This window comes from Mustela lutreola, chromosome 16 (genome assembly GCF_030435805.1).
Source record: "Mustela lutreola isolate mMusLut2 chromosome 16, mMusLut2.pri, whole genome shotgun sequence".
NCBI classification, from domain to species: Eukaryota; Metazoa; Chordata; class Mammalia; order Carnivora; family Mustelidae; genus Mustela; species Mustela lutreola.
The window spans coordinates 41,458,979-41,478,788 of record NC_081305.1 but is presented as its reverse complement, the minus strand read 5'-3'; the positions used below and the strand labels follow the sequence as shown (position 1 = coordinate 41,478,788).

Below are 19,810 nucleotides of genomic sequence, written 5' to 3'. Positions count from 1 at the left end.
CTCTGCCTGCTGCTCCCCCTGCTTAAGCATTCTCTTTCTCTCTCTCTGACAAACAGATAGATAAATTCTTAAAAAAAAAAGTCTGCTGAAATGTTTTATTTCTTGATCTCTATTGAAATTCCCATCTCTTGTTGTGGATTTGTACATTTTACCTCCTTCACTATTATTTTAGTAGGGTATTGGGAGGGCATGGAGATAAAAATGTGGGATTAAACAGCCTTTTTTTTTTTTTTTTTTGACACAACCTAAAGTGGGCAGGAATGGAAGGGAACATGAGTCTTGCAAGAAGGGAGGGAAACAGGGTTCGTTCCAATTTATTAGGCTTTTCCTTGGAGGACTCTTCCATTTCTCAGGAACCCGTAGACTTAAAATATCAGGGGGTGGTCTTATTAGCTGAAGAGATGGAGTTTAGATTTTGGGGCTGCCAAAACAGCTGGGAGTTGAGGGGGACTTCCCAGAAAGAGAGAGTCATGGGGAGAAACTACAAAATGGGCATATAAATTCCCTCTCATCTCTGGCTGACCCCTAAAGTGAACACGCACATGGGAAGACCTCGGGGGATCCAGCTGAAAGGTTTAGCTAGAATTTTAGGGAGAAATGTCTATGCTAGTTTGAAGTTCAAGTCCTGACAGATAGGAGGGGCTCAGTGAAGTCCTACCATCTTTCTACTGAAAACCAAAAGGATCATGACTTACAAGTAAGCCCAGAGTTGAGAGTCATCAGAAATCAAAAACATCCCTAGGAAGGCTTAATAGCAGATGGAAACTGAACAACAGAAAGTCAACTTGAAGACATGTCAGTAGAAATTATTCAAATGAAATATAGCAAGAAAATGATTGAAGAAAATGAATAGAGTCTCAGTGACCTTTGAGACAATATCAAATGGTCTATTATATGTGCCTTTGGAGTCCTAAAAGGAGACAAAAAAAAAAAAAAAAGAATGAGGGTAGAAAATCTATTCCAAATACCAGCGATCACAATTCCCCGCAATTGGTGAGATACATCAATCCCAGGGCTAAGATTCAAAAGAGAATCAGTGGGGGCTCCTGAGTGGCTCAGTCAGTTAGGGCTCTGACTCTGGATTTTGGCTCAGGCCATGATCTCAGGGTTGTGAGATTGAGCCCCTGATGGGTTTCGCTCTGGGCAAAGAAGAGTTCCTTCTCTTCTGCCCCTTCTTCCCACCCCTGCTTGCTCGCAGGTGCTCTCCCTCTCTAAAAAAACAAATAACAAAAAACCAACAACAACAACAAAAAAAACCAAACAAACCCCAAAAGTAAAAAAGCAGCCACCAACAAAAGAGAATCTACAATACAGCTTCATAGCTGTACTTGTGGTTTTTTCTGAAGTGTATGTATTGATGTAAAGTTTGCAGAGAAGGGAGATTTAGTCCATGGACAGCCACAGGTTAAAATCTAATGACTTCCAGGCCCATGTTTAGCTCAATACAGAGGAATGCAGATGGAGAAATGCAGAAGATCAACCCCTCTGTGATAGAGGGTCAGTAACCAGAGTACAATAGACCAGGAAACAATTCCAAGGGCTTATTCTGTATCTGGAAGCTTTGCAAGCATCTCCCCCAGGGCACCAGGGCCACAGCTGGGGTGAAGCAAGGCAGGCACCTAACACACAAAATTTAAGAAGGCGCTCATTCCCAAGGTAGGATTCTAGTAAAGAGAGAGAGGATGGCTCCAGCACCCTGCCGTCATTTCCAAGAACATCTGTCAAAGAAAAGCAATACCACTACAACGTGAAGGACCACAGTCCCATGAACAGCCTTTTGCCTGCCATGAAATGGTAACAACCAGCCCATGAATGTACTGGTAATAAAGCATTTAATCATTTGATCTTCCTATGACCTGCATCGCAGAGCAGGGAACCCGTGTGATATGCTACTGTGGGAAGAAAACCAAGGGCCAGGAAAGGTTGTGGCTTTGACCTCCAGAGGTTAATGGCTGAACCAAGACCAGCACTCATAGCTTTTCAGTCCAAACCTCAGGTCTGTCCACTGCGGCTAGAAGAGAAAGTCATCCGCTTGGTAACTGATTCAGTTCTATATCTTTATGTGCAAAATTTGTTTTGCTCTTCCTCCTATCTTGACTAATTATGTGTTCTGACAGTGACCTGAGTTATTGAAGATATAAATAAGTAAATTATGAAAAGTATAGGTGTAACTATTGGCAAATAAAAATGATAGAGTAACTCATCAATATAGTATTGCAAAACACTTTCATAGAAATGGCCTTCTCCTAAAGATTCAAAGCATCATAAAAAGAAACAAATTACAATAGAACAACTTTCAGAGTTTATAAAACAATTTTAAAACAAGAGTAAAAAAAATTAAGAAAATAATGAAAAGAACAGTAAATTATATAACACGGATTATATGTTACTATATTCCATTCATTATGTAAATTACATAGCAGTAATTCTTAAATTTAGATGTTATTGGATGCCTTGCTGAAAATATTACTTTGTTGAAAATGATGTTATTTAGACCAATGCTCATCAATTACCTCTAAAAAATATTAAAAGTTAGACGTATTTCATGGGGTAATGTTTTAAAGAATTGGTCATCTTTCCAGATACACTTCACCACTTACAAGATCTGGGCACCATATTATTGTTTATTTACATAGTTAGTTGGAATCCCAAAGTATCTTGGACATGAGTATGCACTAGTGTCAGCAAGCCCCTACAGTATCTTCTGGCTTTGGAGTGTTCTGGGAGAGGGAAATGAGCTTTAAAGGCTCTGTGTTGAGCAGAGGCAGTGCTGGTGGTGTGGTGATGGCAGAGGTGGTGGTAGTCAAGGTGGTGGTGGTGGTCGTGGTCATCATGGTGGTGGCAGTGGTGGAATCATGGTCGTCATGGTGGCAGTGGTAGTCATGGTGGTGGCAGTGGTGGTTATGGTGGTGGTGGTGGTGTCATGGTAGTGGTCATGGTGGTGGCAGTGGTGGTACATAGCCATGGGCATGAAGCCCTATGTGGGACTTGAACTCACAACCCTGAGCTCAAGACCTGAGCTGAGATAAACAGTTTGTTGTTTAACCACCTGAGCCATCCAAGCACCTGCTCTGCTTTTTTTTTTAAGATTCATTTATTTATTTCAGACAGAGAGGAGAGGGGGAGAGAGCGAGCAAAGGAGCACATGAATGCAGGGGTCAGGACAGAGGGAGAGTGAAAGAATCTAAACTGGACTCGACTAAGCACATAGCCCTTGGTGGGGCTCAATCTCACGACCCTGAGATCATGACCTGAACCAAAACCAAGAGTTGGACACTTAAACAACTGAGCTTGTTTTTGTAAATAAAATGTTACTTGAGTCCCATTCATTTGCACATTATCTATGGCTGATTTTTTGCTACAATGGCACAATTGCGTAGTTACAATAGAGATCTTAGGGCCTGCAAAGCTTAAAGTATTTATTCTCTGTTCTTTTAAAGAAAAGGTTTGCTGATATTGGATCGAGAAGAGGGAGTGGGCAGGCTTTCATGCGCTTGACTTCTTGGCTCTAGACTTGGGAGATACAGCTCAGGGAGGGCCAGAGTGGAGTTCCCCAAAGTGCGGGGCCCCAAACCTGAATCTGACTATAAGGGAACACCAGACAAACCCAAATGGACATTCTGCCAAAGGAAACCCTGTACTCTTCAAACTTCCCATGCCATGGTACACAAAAAAGGGCTAAGAAGCGATTCCCAATTAAAGAGGAATAAAGAGACAAGACAACCAAAAGCAACGTGACTATTAAAAGATTGGATTTGGGACCAGGAAAAAAAAATCTGCTATAAAGCACAATATTGGGATAATTGGTGAAATTTTCATAAGTCTGTCAATTAGGTAATAGCTTTATGTTGATGTTAATTCCCACTTTGAGAACTATACTGTGATTGTGCAAGTATAATGCATAAAAACAAGTGTCTTGTTTTTAGCAAATTCATAATAAAATATTTAAGGGTGAAAGGATACGATGGCTCCATGTTAATCTTTTGTTTTTAAAAGCATGTACTTTTAAAAAAAAAGGTTTGATTTATTTACCTGTCAGAGAGAGGGGACAAGCAGAGAAAGCAGCAGGCAGAGGGAGAAGCAGGTTCCCCGCTGAGCAGGGAGCCTGACGTGGGACTCCAAACCAGGACCCTGGGATCACGACTGGACCTGAAGAACAGATGTTTGACTTACTGAGCCACCTAGGCGCCCCCATTAAAGTCTTATTTATTTAAGTAATCTCTATGCCCAATGTGGGGCTCGAATTCATGACCTAGAGATTAAAAGTTGCATGCTTTTCTGCCTGAGACGGTCAGGCACCTCTCTGGGGGTTCTTTATATTCTTTTGGCAGCTTTCCTCTAAGTTCAAAATTATTTCATAATAAAAAGTGAAACAAAATGAAGAGAAAAGCAATCCATCTGTCATCCTCACTTGTGGAACCCCTTCCCCCCACCATTATATTCATTATAATTCAGCATAATTCAGTATAACAAGTTACAAACGAAAAGGAAATGAGTATAGTTATGGAAAGGAAAAGAAAAAAGTCATTGTGGTGGATGATGTGATGACCCGTGGAAGGCCCATCAGGGGTGTTCTTAGGCTTGTTCGGGCTCACAGGGTGACACAGGGCGAGAACCATAGCAGTCAGGAGGATGGCTCTGGGGGCTCTCTGCAGCGAATGTGCTTGCCACAGTTGATCAGTGCGTGCAAGGAGGCCAGATCCACATCTGGCCTTTGTGAGAGCTGCTCTGATTTAAATGCCCATGCCTCATGGGAGGTAATCTCACAATTCCAGAGGCATAGCTTCTAGGGTCTCTGCAAGAGACCTGCCCAGTTACAAGAGTTTCACACTCGGGAAACCCAAAACAGTTGTTTTCCCATCAGGACATTATCTTTCAGCCCAGATCATTTACCAGTGATCTTTTTACTGTAAGCAATGTTGCCTAGCAACGTAGTTGACAAACACATCAGGGAAATAAACCTAGGATTAAATTCTCATGCAGAAACGTTCTGTTAAACCTTTGCCAGTGTCTGCCCCCATGACTTGTTGAACACTTTAAATTTTTATTTATTTATTTAAAAGCTTTTATTAATTTCTTTGAGAGAGAGAGAGAATGAGAGCGAGTGAGAGCGAGCGTGAGAGAGAGAGCATGAGAAGGGGGAGAAGTAGACTTCCTGCCAAGCAGGGAGCCTGATGTGGGACTGGATCCCGGGACTTGATCCCAGGATTCCAGAATCATGACCGGAGCTGAAGACAGTTGCTTAACCAACTGTGCCACACAGGCGCCCCAGTTTTTTTTTTTTTTTTTTTAAAGTGGCTTCATGCCCAGCATGGAGCCCAACATGGGGCTTGAAACTCACAACCCTGAGAGCAAGACCTGAGCTGAGAACAAGTCAGAGGCTCAACCCACTGAGCCATTCAGGCGCGCCCGTTGAAAACTTTTAATTAAAAAAATGACAGGGGCTGGATGGTTCAGGGGTTAAAGCCTCTGCCTTTGGCTCAGGTCATGATCCCAAGGTCCTAGGATCAAGCCCGCCATCAGACTCTTTGCTTAGAAGGGAGCCTGCTTCTCTGCCTGCCTCTCTGCCTACTTGTGATCTCTCTCTGTTAAATAAATAAATAAAATCTTTAAAAAAAAAAAAAAAAAGGACAAGTTAGCACGTCTTTCAAACACCAGAATTTATTTTACCCAGTGGGGTAAGGATGTCCACTTCATACCCTATGCAACTGGAATGGTCTTTGGCCATCTTTCTTTATAGTGCCTATAATACCCTTTTTGCTCAGGGAATTCTAGGAATTTTACATCAAGTAATATTTCATGGTCATTTTAAACAAAAATAACATAGTACACTGAAATTTAAACTTTTTAGAAAAGAAATCTTGCCCTCCTCCCCCGACCCCCACATGCTGTGTAAATCAAAGGGTTTTAACTATGCTTAAAGTACACCTTTGGCCTTTAAATTACTGCTTTAAAAATCTCGCGTCTGGGGCTTAGAAATTGTTTGCATTCCCATTAACTTTCACTAGATGGCAGCAGAGGACACATGTCTGGCTCCAGTGCTGGACTAAATCCACTGAGGCACACCGCTTTTGTCAGACTCTGGGTTTGGCCTGGGATTTCCCATTTCCACACATAGAAAACTTTCTTTAACTTTTTCCTGATGGCTCCAAGCCCTCTTTTCATCGTAGCCCTGCTTGCACCTGCTGTCCACCACATGGCCATGTGTCTGTCTTTGCCCTTGGCTCGCTTGGGTGCTCTCGAACATTCTTCCACGTAGATTAAAGTTTGAATGGAGATGGCTGTTCCAACTCATTTATCAGGTGGCAGTCCCACTACAAGTATGGGGTCTTCGAGTTCATTCTCTTGCCTGCGCACCTCCCCCCCTCCAATACCCACTCAGTTAGACATCCATGCCACCCAGCTGGAATTTCGGCCACGTCTCTTTCATGGATGTGAGCAGTTTCAGGATGAATTTAGTTTTACTCCAACCTGCATCTGCCCCGTGCCTCCAAATTTTCTACAGCAGAAAATGAGTAAAAGAACTCTTCCACCCAGACATACAGAACCTTGTTAGCATTTCCTCTGCCCATATATTCCATTGGTTGGACTAAATGGAGGGTTTGAAGGTCTACCCTACTAACCTCACTCTTTGATGCCATGGGAAGGTCTTCTTTGATTCAGACTAATATGCAGACTCGTAAGGCTACTGGAGGCCACACACGACACGGCCAGAAGGCGTAGGACAGGAGCCACACATGCAGCAAGGCAGTGTCAGCTGATTCCAACAGTGGGAATCTTTGGAGCAGTTTATCCAGCACATAGCCCAGGCGCAAGAAGACAAGATCTACTCAGGGCAGATGCACAAGTTGCCTGAATTTCATGCCCCCTGGCAAACAAGATCTCTCATGCAAAGGCATGGCTTCCGGGGTCCTCTCAAGGAACTTACAGGTTAGAGAAGGAACCCAAGGCAGTGGTGACTCCCAGTCCAGATAAAATTTACAAACCAGGGGTCATTTTTATCATAAACAATGTTGCCTAGTAGCATAGTTGACACATACCATCTTTATCTGTTTCCAGGAAAACATAGAAAATTAACCAAAAGTCAGCCTCTCGGGGCGCCTGGGTGGCTCAGTGGGTTAAAGCCTCTGCTTTCGGCTCAGGTCATGATCCCAGGGTCCTGGGATCGAGCCCCGCATCGGGCTCTCTGCTCAGCAGGGAGCCTGCTTCCTCCTCTCTCTCTGTCTGCCTCTCTGCCTACTTGTGATCTCTGTCTGTCAAATAAATAAATAAATCTTTAAAAAAAAAAAAGTCAGCCTCTCATATGATAGAGAAAAGGTTTAATACTTTACCTACACCTAGAAGTTAAAAGAGTGAAATGAAAAACTATAGCCCTTTGTTCAGTGAAAATGAATGAAGTTCAGCAAAGCAGCCAGATTATCTTTTAAAAAGTCTTTTAACATACCAGCAATGAGTCAATGATTACATAATGTAATAGGGCACATATTTCTTCCATCATAGCAACAGAAGCCATATTTACTTAATAGACATAATATACATAATAATATATCAAAAATAATCAAGCCCTACATGAAGAATACTTTAAAAAATTGACAGAAATTCCTGAATAAAGGAACCATGTTAATTGGATGAAAAGATTCAATATTGTAGAGATATAAATGGTCTCCAAATAAACCATATGAATGTGACATAATTCCAATAAAAATCCAAATTCCAATAGAATTTTTCTAAGGAATTTGAAAAATTGATCTAAAATTCACCTGGAAGAATTTGTTTAAAGAAAAAGAGTTGGACTTATTTTATAGACATCAAACCTACTAGAAAGTTAACAGGGATCAAGAGTACAACTTTGACCCAGAAATAGGCATCCATATCAGAACTGAGTAATTGCATTCAGAAACAGATACTTTAGTTTTCTTTTATGTTGATAGAACTTATGTTAAACACATAAATCTTATGTGTAGAGCACAGTATAGTTTTACACGTGTATATTTCTGCTTTGCCACCATACAGATAAAGATACAGATGAGGGGCACCTGGGTGGCTCAGTGGGTTAAGCCTCTGCCTTCAGTTCAGGTCATGATCTCAGGGTCCTGGGATCGAGCCCCACATCAGGCTCTCTGCTCAGCAGGGAGCCTGCTTCCTCTCTCTCTCTGCCTACCTCTCTGCCTACTTGTGATCTCTCTCCCTATCAAATAAATAAAATCTTCAAAAAAAGATATAGATTTATTTTGCTAAGCAGGATACCCTCTATTTCCATCCACGTTGTCGCAAATGGCAAGATTTCATTTCTTTTGATGGCAATCGGAGAAAGACAACTATCATATGATCTCCCTGATATGAGGAAGTAGAGATGCAACATGGGGGGTAAAAGGGGTAGGAGAAGAATAAGTGAAACAAGATGGGATTGGGAGGGAGACAAACCATAAGTGACTCTTTTTTTTAAAGATTTTATCTATTTATTTGACAGAGAGAGATCACAAGTAGGCAGAGAGGCAGGCAGAGAGAAAGGAGGAAGCAGGCTCCCTGCCGAGCAGAGAGCCCGATGCGGGACTCGATCTCAGGACCCTGAGATCATGACCTGAGCCGAAGGCAGCGGCCCAACCCACTGAGCCACCCAGGCGCCCCATAAGTGACTCTTAATCTCACAAAACAAACTGAGGGTTGCTGGGGGGGAGGGGGTTTGGGAGGGGGGGTGGGGTTGTGGACATTGGGGAGGGTATGTGCTATGGTGAGTGCTGTGAAGTGTGTAAACCTGGCGATTCACAGACCTGTACCCCTGGGAATAAAATTATATTATATGTTTATAAAAAATAAAAAATAAAAGATATAGATGATTTCTGGTACCCCAAGATGTTTGCTTGTCCTCTGTCCCAGTTGTTATCAATCCCCCCATCAAAAATAGCCATGGGTCAGTTTTTCCTCTTTATGAATTTTATGTGACTAGAATCATACAGATGTAACCTTTTGTGGCCAGCTAGTTTTGGTCAACATTACATTTGTGATATTCATTCATGTAAGCACATGGGTGCAGATATGTTTTTTTCTTTTTCATTATTGCAGTATCCCATTCCATACATGTTATATATTCATATAACAAAATATGCTCACCCAATCTAATGTTGATGGAATTGGTTTTGCTTCTAGTTTTTGGTCATTACAAATAAAGCTTCTATGAACATACTTCTGCATGTCTTTCACTGGACATAAGCACTCATTTATATCAGACATATCCCCAGAAATGGAATTGCTAGGTCATAGGATAAATATGTATGTTTACTTTTTTTTTTTTTTTTTTCTTTTAAGTAGGCTCCATGACCAGGGGGGATGCCAATGCAGGGCTTGAATTCACGACCCTGAGATGTGAGCTGAGATCAAGAGTCAGACACTTAACCCACTGAGCCGCCTGGGGCACCCCATATATGTTTATCTTTAGTAAATGCTGCCAATTTTTCAAACTGGTTGCACCATGGTGGGGGTTGAGAGTGTCGGTTTATAGCAGTAAATCAATTGTGGTTTTAATTTGCATTTCCTTGATGACTAAAGGCGTTGAATGCCTTTTCATCTGCTTATTGGCCATCGGGACATTCTCTTTTGTGAAGGTTAGTGCAAGTCTTCTATACCTCCCCTTTCCTAAAATTGATCCAGATATTTTCTTACTAATTTATAGGAGTCCTTGTCAGATATATGTTCTGTCAACATCTCCTGCTGGTCTGTCACTTACTTTTTTACTTTCTTTCTTTCTTTTTTTTAAAGAATATGTTTACTTATTTATTTATTAGAGAGTGAGGGAGAGAGAATCTTGAAGCAGACTCCTTGCTGAGTCCAGAACCTGAGGCCGGGCTCGATCCCATGACTACGAAATGATGACCTGAGCTGAAACCAAGAGTCAGATGTTTAACCCAGGTACCCCCTTTTCACTTTCTTAAAGTTGTTTTTGATGAGTAGAAGTTTCATTAACTTAATTAATGTATAAGTTAAAATTAATGTATTAATCTTCTATAGTTACTGCTATTTGTGTCCCATTAAGGAAATCTTTGCCTGTCCCTTACTCATCAGCATGGTATCTTATGTTTTCTTTAATACTATTTTTGTCTTACCTTTCACATGCTTCTCAAATTAAATTTTGTGTATGGTGTGAGGTAGGGGTCAAGGTTCATGCTTTCTTTTCTTTTCTTTTTTAAAAGAGTTTATTTATTTATTTGACAGACAGATATCACAGATCAGAGAGAAAGAGGGGGAAGCAGGCTCTCTGCTGAGCAGAGAGCCCAATATGGGGTTCGATCCCAGAACCCCGGGATCATGACCTGAGTCGAAGACAGAGGCTTTAATCCACTGAGCCACCCGGGCACCCCAAGGTTCATGCTTTCTTACATAAATATTCAACTGACCCAGCCATATTTATTGAAAAGACAATCCATTCCCCCATTACATGGTACTGAAGGTTCTAGCTAGTGTAGTAAGGTAAGAAAAAGAAGTAAAAGTCATCTTGATTAGAAAGGAAAAGAAAATTGTCTTTACTCATTGATGGTATGATTGTATAGAAAATTTTCTGGCATTTATAAAAAGCTACTCAAACTAATAAGCAAGTGTGTTTTCATAAGTTTTCAGGATACAAGATTAGCATACAAAAATCATTTATATTTCTACATATTACCAGTAAATTATTAAAATATAAAAATAATAACATTTATAGTTCCTTTAGAAGTATGAAAACTTAGAGATAAATCTGACAAAAGATGTGCAAGACCTGTACACTGAAAACTACAAACATTTCTGAGAGAAGTTACAGAATACTTGTGTAAATGGAGATACCATATTCATAGATTGGAAGACTCACTATTTTTAAGGTCTCGTATAGATTGATCTATAGATACTTTGCAATTCCAACCAAAATCCCAGCAGGCTTTTTGTTGTTGTTGTTGTTGAAATTTACAAACTGATTCTAATATTAATTTAGAAATGCAAAGGATAAAAATAAATAAATAAATAAATAAAATAAAAGAAATGCAAAGGATATAGCCAAGACCAATTTGAGAAAAAAAGAACAAAGTGGGAAGATTTAAATGATCTGATCTCAAGACTTATTATAGAGTTATGGTAATTAAGACCATGTGGTATCAATGTCATGATAGATAAATCAATAAACAGACTAGATTCCATAAATAAAACCACGTTTATATGAGCAATTGATTTTTAACTAAGTAGCAAAGGCAATTCTGTGTAGAAAGGATAATTTTCAACAAGTGGTTGAAAAAATTGGATAATCTATAGACAAAAAATTAACTTCAACCCATCTCTTGCCCTATATGTAAAAATTAATGTAGCACAGATCATGATCATAAGTTTAAAATTAAAACTATGAAACTTGTAGAGAAAAAATAGACAAAATCTTTGGGACCTTGGGCTGGCAAAGATTTTTTAGATATGACACCAAAACACAAGTAAAAATGTGTTAAACTGGGGTGCCTAGGCGGCTCAGAGGGTTAAGCCTCTGCCTTCCAATCAAGTCACGATCTCAGAGTCCTGGGATGGAGCCCCAGATCCTCTCTGCTCAGTGGGGAGCCTGCTTCCCACCCCACCCCCACAGCCCCTGGCTGCTGCTCTGTCTACTTGTGATCTCTGTCTGTAATAAATAAATAAAATACTTAAAAAATGTGTTAAACTTTATCAAAATTAAGAATGTCTGCTTTGATACATGTTTCCAGAAGAATGAAAATACCAACCAATAACTGGAAGAAAATATTCACAATCCTATATCTGAAAACGCGTACCCAAATTATGTAAAGAACTTGCAACCCTGATTAGTAAGAGAATGAAGAATCCAATTTTTAAAAATGGGCAAAAGATTTGAATTGCCACTTGGATGGAAAGCAAGCTTATGAAAGAACGTTCAATTTCATTAGTCTCTTAGATAAATGCGAATTAAACCTACATACACATCTTTTAGAATGTCTAACAGTTTTGGTCAGAATATGGAGAATCTGGAACTCTCATTTACTGTTGGTGGGAATGTAAAATGGAAGCACCACTTTGAAAAACAATTTGGCAGTTTCTTAAAAAGTTAAACATATACCCGTCATAATGACAGCAATTTCACTAGTAGGTATTAATCCAAATAAAAGTTTAGGTCCATACAAAGATGTGCACATCACTGTTGATAGTTTTGTTTGTGATAGCCAGAAACTGGAAACAACCCAAAAGTCCAACAACTTGTGACTAGATAAACAAATGGCGCTATCTCCATATAAAGGAATGGACTAGAGATAACACTTAGCAACATGGGTGAATCTCTATATAATGAAGCCTGACTTCTAAGCCCCTCCAAAGCCCATAGTCTATGACTCCACTTATATACAATTCCATAAAATGCAAACTAATTTATGGTGACTGAAAGCAGATTTATGGTTATGTAAGGAGTGGTTATGGTGGACTGAGCCTGGGAGGAGGGCTTAAAATGGGCAGAAGGAAACTTTTGGGGGTTAGGGTTATGTTCACTCTCTCGATTGGGGGTTGGGCACTGGGAAGGCCAGGAGGCTCAGAACGCGGGCGCAGGAGCGGAGGCGGGGCTCACGCTGCAGCATTGCAACAGGTGGCTCGCCAGTGCACCAACCCTCAGGCCACCACTACCTCCCAGGCTGCCCCGCGTTCTCGGGCGCAGGCGCAGTGAGGTGGGCGGGGGAGGGGGCCCGGCCCCCAGGTTCGGTGGGTGTGACTCGGCCCCCCAGCCCCGCCCCGGCCGCGGCCACACCCCTCGCCCCGCCTTCTGGCTCGAGACACCTTGGGGTGGTGCTGCTGCCCATCTCCGAGCTGGTTCCCGCCGGCAGGTGAGTGAGGTGCTACCGTTGTGCGCCTGCTGGTCCGCCGGAAGGGAAGGCGGGAAGTTGCGGGTTCCCAGTGGGATGATCTACCCCCGTTTCTTCTGCTCACTTAGAACGGAGTCCCCGAGTCCTCTTGGGAGTGGGACAACTACCCAGGAGACGCTCCTTGCATCCTCGCGTGGTCTTCAGGGGGCAATGCTGCAAAACAGATGCTGCACCTGAGTGGTTTGCTTCTTCCTGGGTGGGGAGAGTTTTCGGTTTAAATACAGTTCTTCCTTCCCGAGTGTATGAAAGATAACCTATTAAAAAAAATAAAAACAAAGTCCCCAGCCCCATCTAGAAACGAAAGGGTTCTTAGGGGCAGCTCCACTAGAAGCCACCAGAAACGTACGTGTTCGTAGTTTTTTGTGATGCAAAACAAAATACAGTATATTCTTATCAAAATATTATTCTGCTACTCAGTTTCATTTGGGAAGACCCCCTTAAAATGTACGATGTGCGTGCCAATACAGTATGTGAGTGCTTGAAGAAAGCGAGACACAGAGAAGCAAAGCTGCCTCCCAAAAATTTCACACCTATTACCTGGGAGAGTCAAGAAGATGGGAATCTCACTGGGCTCTTCTTGACTGTTTGATGTTGCCTCCCTGTCACTTTCTTGTCAAATTGTGGGTAGATATTTATTTCATTTGCTTTTCTTTTTTCCCTTTAAACAGTAAAATGGTTGGATTCTGGATACTAATCTGCCTTACTAATAAATGAGGCAGAAGTTACCCTGGCAGAAGTTACCTGAGGCAGAAGGGTAATCTGATGTGTTCCTTTCATACCTGACTTAAAAGACATCAGTTAGGAAATTGTTAATTTACTCACAATCAAGTTATAAAAACTTATTTATGACTCATGAGAAACACTCGTTTCATTTTTGTCTTAAAGTAGTTGAATCTATGTTTGAGAATACCTGCTGTTTTATGGTAATTTTGGTCCATTCTTGAGAGTTACAGGGGCTCCCCTTAGAGAAGAGAGCCATCCTTGCTTGGGGCCGGCCCCACAGTCCTTTCCTGGGCTGCACAGCAGCTGCTAGTTAGCAGAATGGACTCATAAGCAGCCATGACTCATAAGAGCTTGGCAGGCTGCTAATTTTTGTTTTCCCACTATAGCAATTGTTAAACACTTAGGAACAATAATAAAAACTCTCAATAGATGACAAGCAAGAGCACAGATTTCCCTTACAGAATACTAGTACAGCTTTCTTCCATGTAGACAAAATATGTTAAATAGATTTTAGAGGTTTTAGTTATGTTTAATTTCAGTGTATCTGTTTCTCATAAATAGACATACAGTTTTGTGGATGAATTTACTCTTTCCTTCCTGTCTGGTCATTTTATTTATTTTTTATTTTTAAAGATTTTATGTATTTATTTGACAGACAGAGATCACAAGTAGGCAGAGAGGCAGGCAGAGAGAGAGGGGGAGGCAGGCTCCCTGCTGAGCAGAGAGCCTGATGCGGGGCTCAATCCCAGGACCCTGAGATCATACCCCAGCCAAAGACAGGGGCTTTAATCCACTGAGCCACCCAGGCGCCCCCATTTTATGGTTTTAAAACTTTTTTTTTTTTTTTTAGATTTTATTTATTTATTTGACAGACAGAGATCACAAGTAGGCAGAGAGGCAGGCAGAGAGAGAAAGGAGGAAGCAGGCTCCCTGCTGAGCAGAGAGCCTGATGCAGGGCTCATTGCGGGGCCGATCCCAGGACCCCAGGATCATGACCTGAGCTGAAGGCAGAGGCTTTAACCCACTGAGCCACCCAGGCACCCCATTTTATGGTTTTAATAGTTGCCATCACATGTTCTCCGTCTGCCCCCAGCTCAGAACAAGATCTTCTTGTGATACTTGGCTGCCCTTGTTCTGTGATCACCTTTGGGAGTCTTGGATCCAACTTGGCTCACATCCTCTGTTCTTTACCTCTCCAGACCCATAGCCTTCTGTGAAGTCAGGGCACCTAGTCTCACTTGGCTGCTATATTTTTCAGCTTCTTTTATTTTAATTAATTAACTAATTAATTAATTATATTTAAATTCAAGTCAGTTAACATGCAGTGTATTATCTATCTATCTATCTATCTATCTAGTTTTAGGGGTTTTCCAGCTTGAGTTTGGCTTGAGACATTAGTCTTGCAGAAAGCAAGAGTCCTTTATCCCATAAGGAATTGAATTCCTGGTTGCCAGGTCTGGGGTCTGACACTAGGCCCCAGTAAGCCTGAGCCTGCCCTCTTGCCACCACTGTGTTTATCTCTGTACCTTGTTCAGAGATGATTTTCCTACTCTTGAGCCTAACTGTGGCTTACTGGTTTTCTCGTTTTATATTTTACCACTCGATGTAAGCTCTCAGAAGACAGAAACTGTCAGTTTTGTGCATCACTATCTTTAGCATTCAGAGTGGAAACTGACACATGGTAAGTATCCAATAAATATTCATTGGATAAATAGATGAACAGAATGCTTTGTTTTGAAAAGAGTCTGTCCAAGTGTGAACTTTGGAATCATCTAGGAGTGGAATTTGACGTGTTCTTCTGGATATGCATTCTGAAGAGCGAAATAAATCAGTATTCCAATATTCACCTCTAATTATCTTTATTTTAAAAAAGATTTTATTTATTTATTTGACGGACAGAGATCACAAGTAGGCAGAGAGGCAGGCAGAGACAGAGGGGGAAGCAGGTTCCCTGCTGAGCAGAGAGCCCGACTCGGGGCTTGATCCCAAGACCACGAGATCATGACCTGAGCTGAAGGCAGAGGCTTTAATCCACTGAGCCACCCAGGTGCCCCTAATTGTCTCTTTTTTTAAGACCACATACAAACTTTCCACTCTTATCTTTGTTTCATATCTAATAGATTTGCTTTATAATTTCATGAAGCTATCTGAAAAGAATAATCAGATCATTTTCGTTAGCAATCTATTTCTGTAGAATGGAGAATTCTGTTTAAAGCTTCTTGTTTTATCAGGTTTGTATCGCACTAGTTATCGATTTCTGGGTAACAATACCCCACAACGAAGTGAGTTAAAACAACAGTCCTTATGTTATCTCCTCGTAGTTTTGTGGGATAGGAGTTCCGACAGAACACAATGAAGAGGAATCGCTTATGCTCCACGATGCCTGGGACCTCAGCTGGGGCCTGGCTGGACATGTCTATTCATGCAGCCTCTGGATGTCCCTACATGTGTCTTTAATATGGTGGCCTTAGGGTAGTTGGAATTCCCACATGGTGGCTGAGGGCTTCGAGACAGCCTCTTTCAAGGCACAAGAAGTGGAAGGCCCTTGTTTCTTAGGATCTGGGCCTGACCCTGGGATGGCGTCACTCTTGCAGTATTCTGCTGGTGAACACAGTTGTAGAACATGCCCAATTTGAGAGGCAGTGAAACCGCTAATGGGAGCAGTGTTAATTTATGTCCACCTTTAATCCAGCACATTGGCTATTAGAAAAATCTCTTTGTTATAAGGCATCTCATAACCTGCCCCACTCCAGACATTTCTTTTAAGATAGCATCCCCAACAAAAGCAGTTCCATTTTTGCTCATACATACTCAATGAGGTGAAAGAAAGCCTTTGTTTTGATGTTAGGCTGGCCTCTAATCTTAACTTTGAGATCAAGTGAATCATAAAAATGGAAGTTGATTGGATTAGTAAGAGTCCTCATTTTATAGCTGATCTTTTTGAAGTTTATGATACAAAACTCCAGTTAGAGCCATAGTTATAGTGATTCCCCAGGGAAAGTGGAAAGTTCTGGGATATTGAAAATCTGAGCCATGCGTGATGTCAATGCATTGGATATAAATCCTCCAAGTTGCATTTGAAGTAGAGTAAACTGATTAAGTAAGAGACAACAGCTGGAGAGAGAGAGAGAGAGAGAGAGAGAGAGAGAGAGAGAACAGCTGTGATCTTAAGGAGAGGAGAGGAGAGATGGCCCTGACATTAGAAAAAGGCAGGTAGGGGTGCCTGGGTGGCTCAATTGGTTAAGTGACTGCCTTTAGCTCAGGTCGTGATCCCAGGGTCCAGGGATTGAGCCCCATGTTGGGATTCCTGCTTGGTGGGGAGCCTGCTTCTTCCTTTCCTTCTGCTGCTCCCACTGCTTATGCTCTTCTCTCTCTCTCTCTGTCAGATAGATAGATAGATAAAAAGAAGAAGACAGCTATAGGGTACCTGGATGGCTCAGTCGAATGAGCATCTGACTCTTGATTTGGTCTGTTCCCTCCTTTCCATGCTCTCATTCTCTCTCTCTCTCTTTCGCAAAAAAAACAGAAACAAAACAACACAACACAAACAAAACAACAACAACAACAAAACTAGAAAAGAAAAAAGAAAAAAAGCACAAAAACAAACAAACAAACAAAACCCAGCAGCTCGCTATCAGCAATGGGTGCTGTTGAGGCTGAGCCAGCAGGACTTTTGTATGTGGAAAAGTAGGGAAGGGACCAGCTGGTCCCTCCACACTTTGAGTCTTGGTGGTTGGAGATGGAGACTCCTCTCCCTGAGGCACGGAGCAGGGAGGATGAGCTTTTGCTATGGGTTGGAGATGATTATGAAATCCAAGATATCCCACCTGGACTGGAAACATGAATGCATTGTTCACCAGATAAAAAACGAGAATTGTCAGACCTCTACTTGGGGGCGAGCTGAATCGGGACACTATGTTCTTTGGATGTGTTCATAGACTAGACACCAGGTAGCACTTGGTTTGTTACTCTGCTAGGAGTTTGGATAGCCTTTTATAGGTAGCATTAAGTCTACAGAAGAGTGTTTAAGGAGGGAGTGACATGATAAATTCTGAATTTTAGAAAGATCATTCTGTTGGCATCGTAGGGAAAAAGTTTTTAAAGATTTTATTTATTTATTTGAGAGAGAGAGCATGAGTGGTGGGAGGGTCAGAGGGAGAGGGAGAAGCAGAGTCCTGGCTGAGCAGGGAGCCTGACGCGGGACTTGATTCTAGGACCCTGGGATCATGGCCTGAGCTGAAGGCAGCTGCTTAACCGACTGAGCCACCTGGGTACCCTTGCATTGTAGAGAATTAATTAGGTAAGGCTAAGTCCAGTTATTAGTCTGTTTCATTAATAGGGGCATAAACTAAGCCTGGGTAATTAGTAATGAAATGAGACAGATCTGAGAGTTGGAGTTAAACTCTAAAGGGTTTGATAATAGACTAGATGAAGGTAGCAGGAAGAGGAATAGAGGAGTCTGGAATGAATGAGTTGAGCTTGAAGACTATGAAATAAATGGTGATGTGCTAACTAAAATAAAAAGTAGGAAAAAGGGGGTGCCTGGGTGGCTCAGTGGGTTAAGCCGCTGCCTTCGGCTCAGGTCATGATCTCAGGGTCCTGGGATCGAGTCCCGCATCGGGCTCTCTGCTCAGCAGGGAGCCTGCTTCCTTCTCTCTCTCTCTGCCTGCCTCTCAGTGTACTTGTAATTTCTCTCTGTCAAATAAATAAATAAGATCTTAAAAAAAAAAAAGTAGGAAAAGGTTTGCAAAGAAGAATGGGGTTTGATTATGCTAATGAGGGTATACTTTATATACAGTGAAATGCATAGACTTTATATACAGTGAAATGCATAGATCTCAAGTGTACATTTCTTTTATCGGACTCTGCAACAGCTATTTTGGACACCTGGGCTGTTTTCAGTGTTGCCACTAATATAAATAAAACTCCAATGAAAATTATTTAATTTAATTTAATTTATTTGACAGAGAGAGGAGACACAGCGAGAGAGGGAACATAAGCAGGGGGGGGTGGGAGAAGGAGAAGCAGGCTCCCCACTGAGCAAGGAGCCCCACACAGGACTTGATCCCAGGACCCCGGGATCATGACCCAAACCCAGTGCAGATGCCCAACAACGGAGCCACCTGGGCATCCCTTCTATGAACATTCTTGTACAAGACTTTTTGGGGATGTACATTTTTATTTCCCTTGGATAAATAACTAGGAGTAGGATTGCTGAGAAGAGTTCTTCCAAGTGTTTGTGCCTTTGTACTCTCTACCAGCAAAATATCAGAGTTCCAGTTGCTTCTCATCTTCACCAACACTTGGTAATGTCAGTCTTTTTGTGTGTCATCCTCGCACAAGGCCAGGCTAATCTCTGTATTGTTCCAGTTTTAGTATATGCACTGCTGAAGGGAGCATGTCAGTCTTTTTCATATGAACTATCCTAATGGGTGCGTAGGAGTATCTCCTGGTGGTTAATTTGCATTCTGCTGATGATTTGTGATGCTGAGACCATTTCAGGTGCTCACTGGCCATTCGGATGTCTTTTGTTGATTGTCTACTCAAGCCCTTTAAAAAAAATAGGTTGTAGTGCTTATTATTAAGTTATAGAAGCTCTTTATGTATTCGAGATATAACTCTGTCGGATCATGTATGTACTGAGAATATTAACCCCAAGCTATAGTTTGCCCATTAATATTCTTTTTTTAAGGATGACTATTTTTCTTTTTTTTATTAGTCTCAGAGATAGAATTTAGTCATTCATCAGTTGCTTGTAACACCCAGGGCTCATTACAACAAGTGTCCTTCTTAAGGCGCATCATCCAATTATCCCTTCCCTCACCTCTTTTTTTAAAAGATTTTACTAACTTTTTTAGACAGAGCATGGGTGGGAAAGGGGCAGGGAGAGAGGGAAAGAGAATCTCAAGCAAATTCCCTGCTGAGCTCTAGCTCATGACCCTGAGATCATGACCTGAACCGAAATCAAGGGTCAGATGCTTAACCGACTGAGCCATCCAGGCGCCCCACCAATTAATTTTCTTAATGGAGTATTAAATCCTGTATCTTGTGAAGGTGCTGGCAAGTGGATTAAACTCTCCCTCCTTCAACTTACGTTCCAGTCCTCTTGATCAAACACTCTAGAACCCAGTCCCACCAGTGCTTTCCTGGCTTTTGCTGGCACATGCTAGCTTCTTGGGGCTGTAGTCCCCTTCCTTCCTTATTGTATCGCGGGCGCCTGC

General features: G+C 41.7%; 1 pseudogene; it reads right to left on the bottom strand.

The window, feature by feature from the left end:
• Window positions 1-18,887: 18,887 nt before the first annotated feature.
• On the bottom strand, window positions 18,888-18,987 carry LOC131819008 (U6 spliceosomal RNA; annotated as a pseudogene).
• Between the last annotated feature and the right edge of the window lie 823 nt (window positions 18,988-19,810).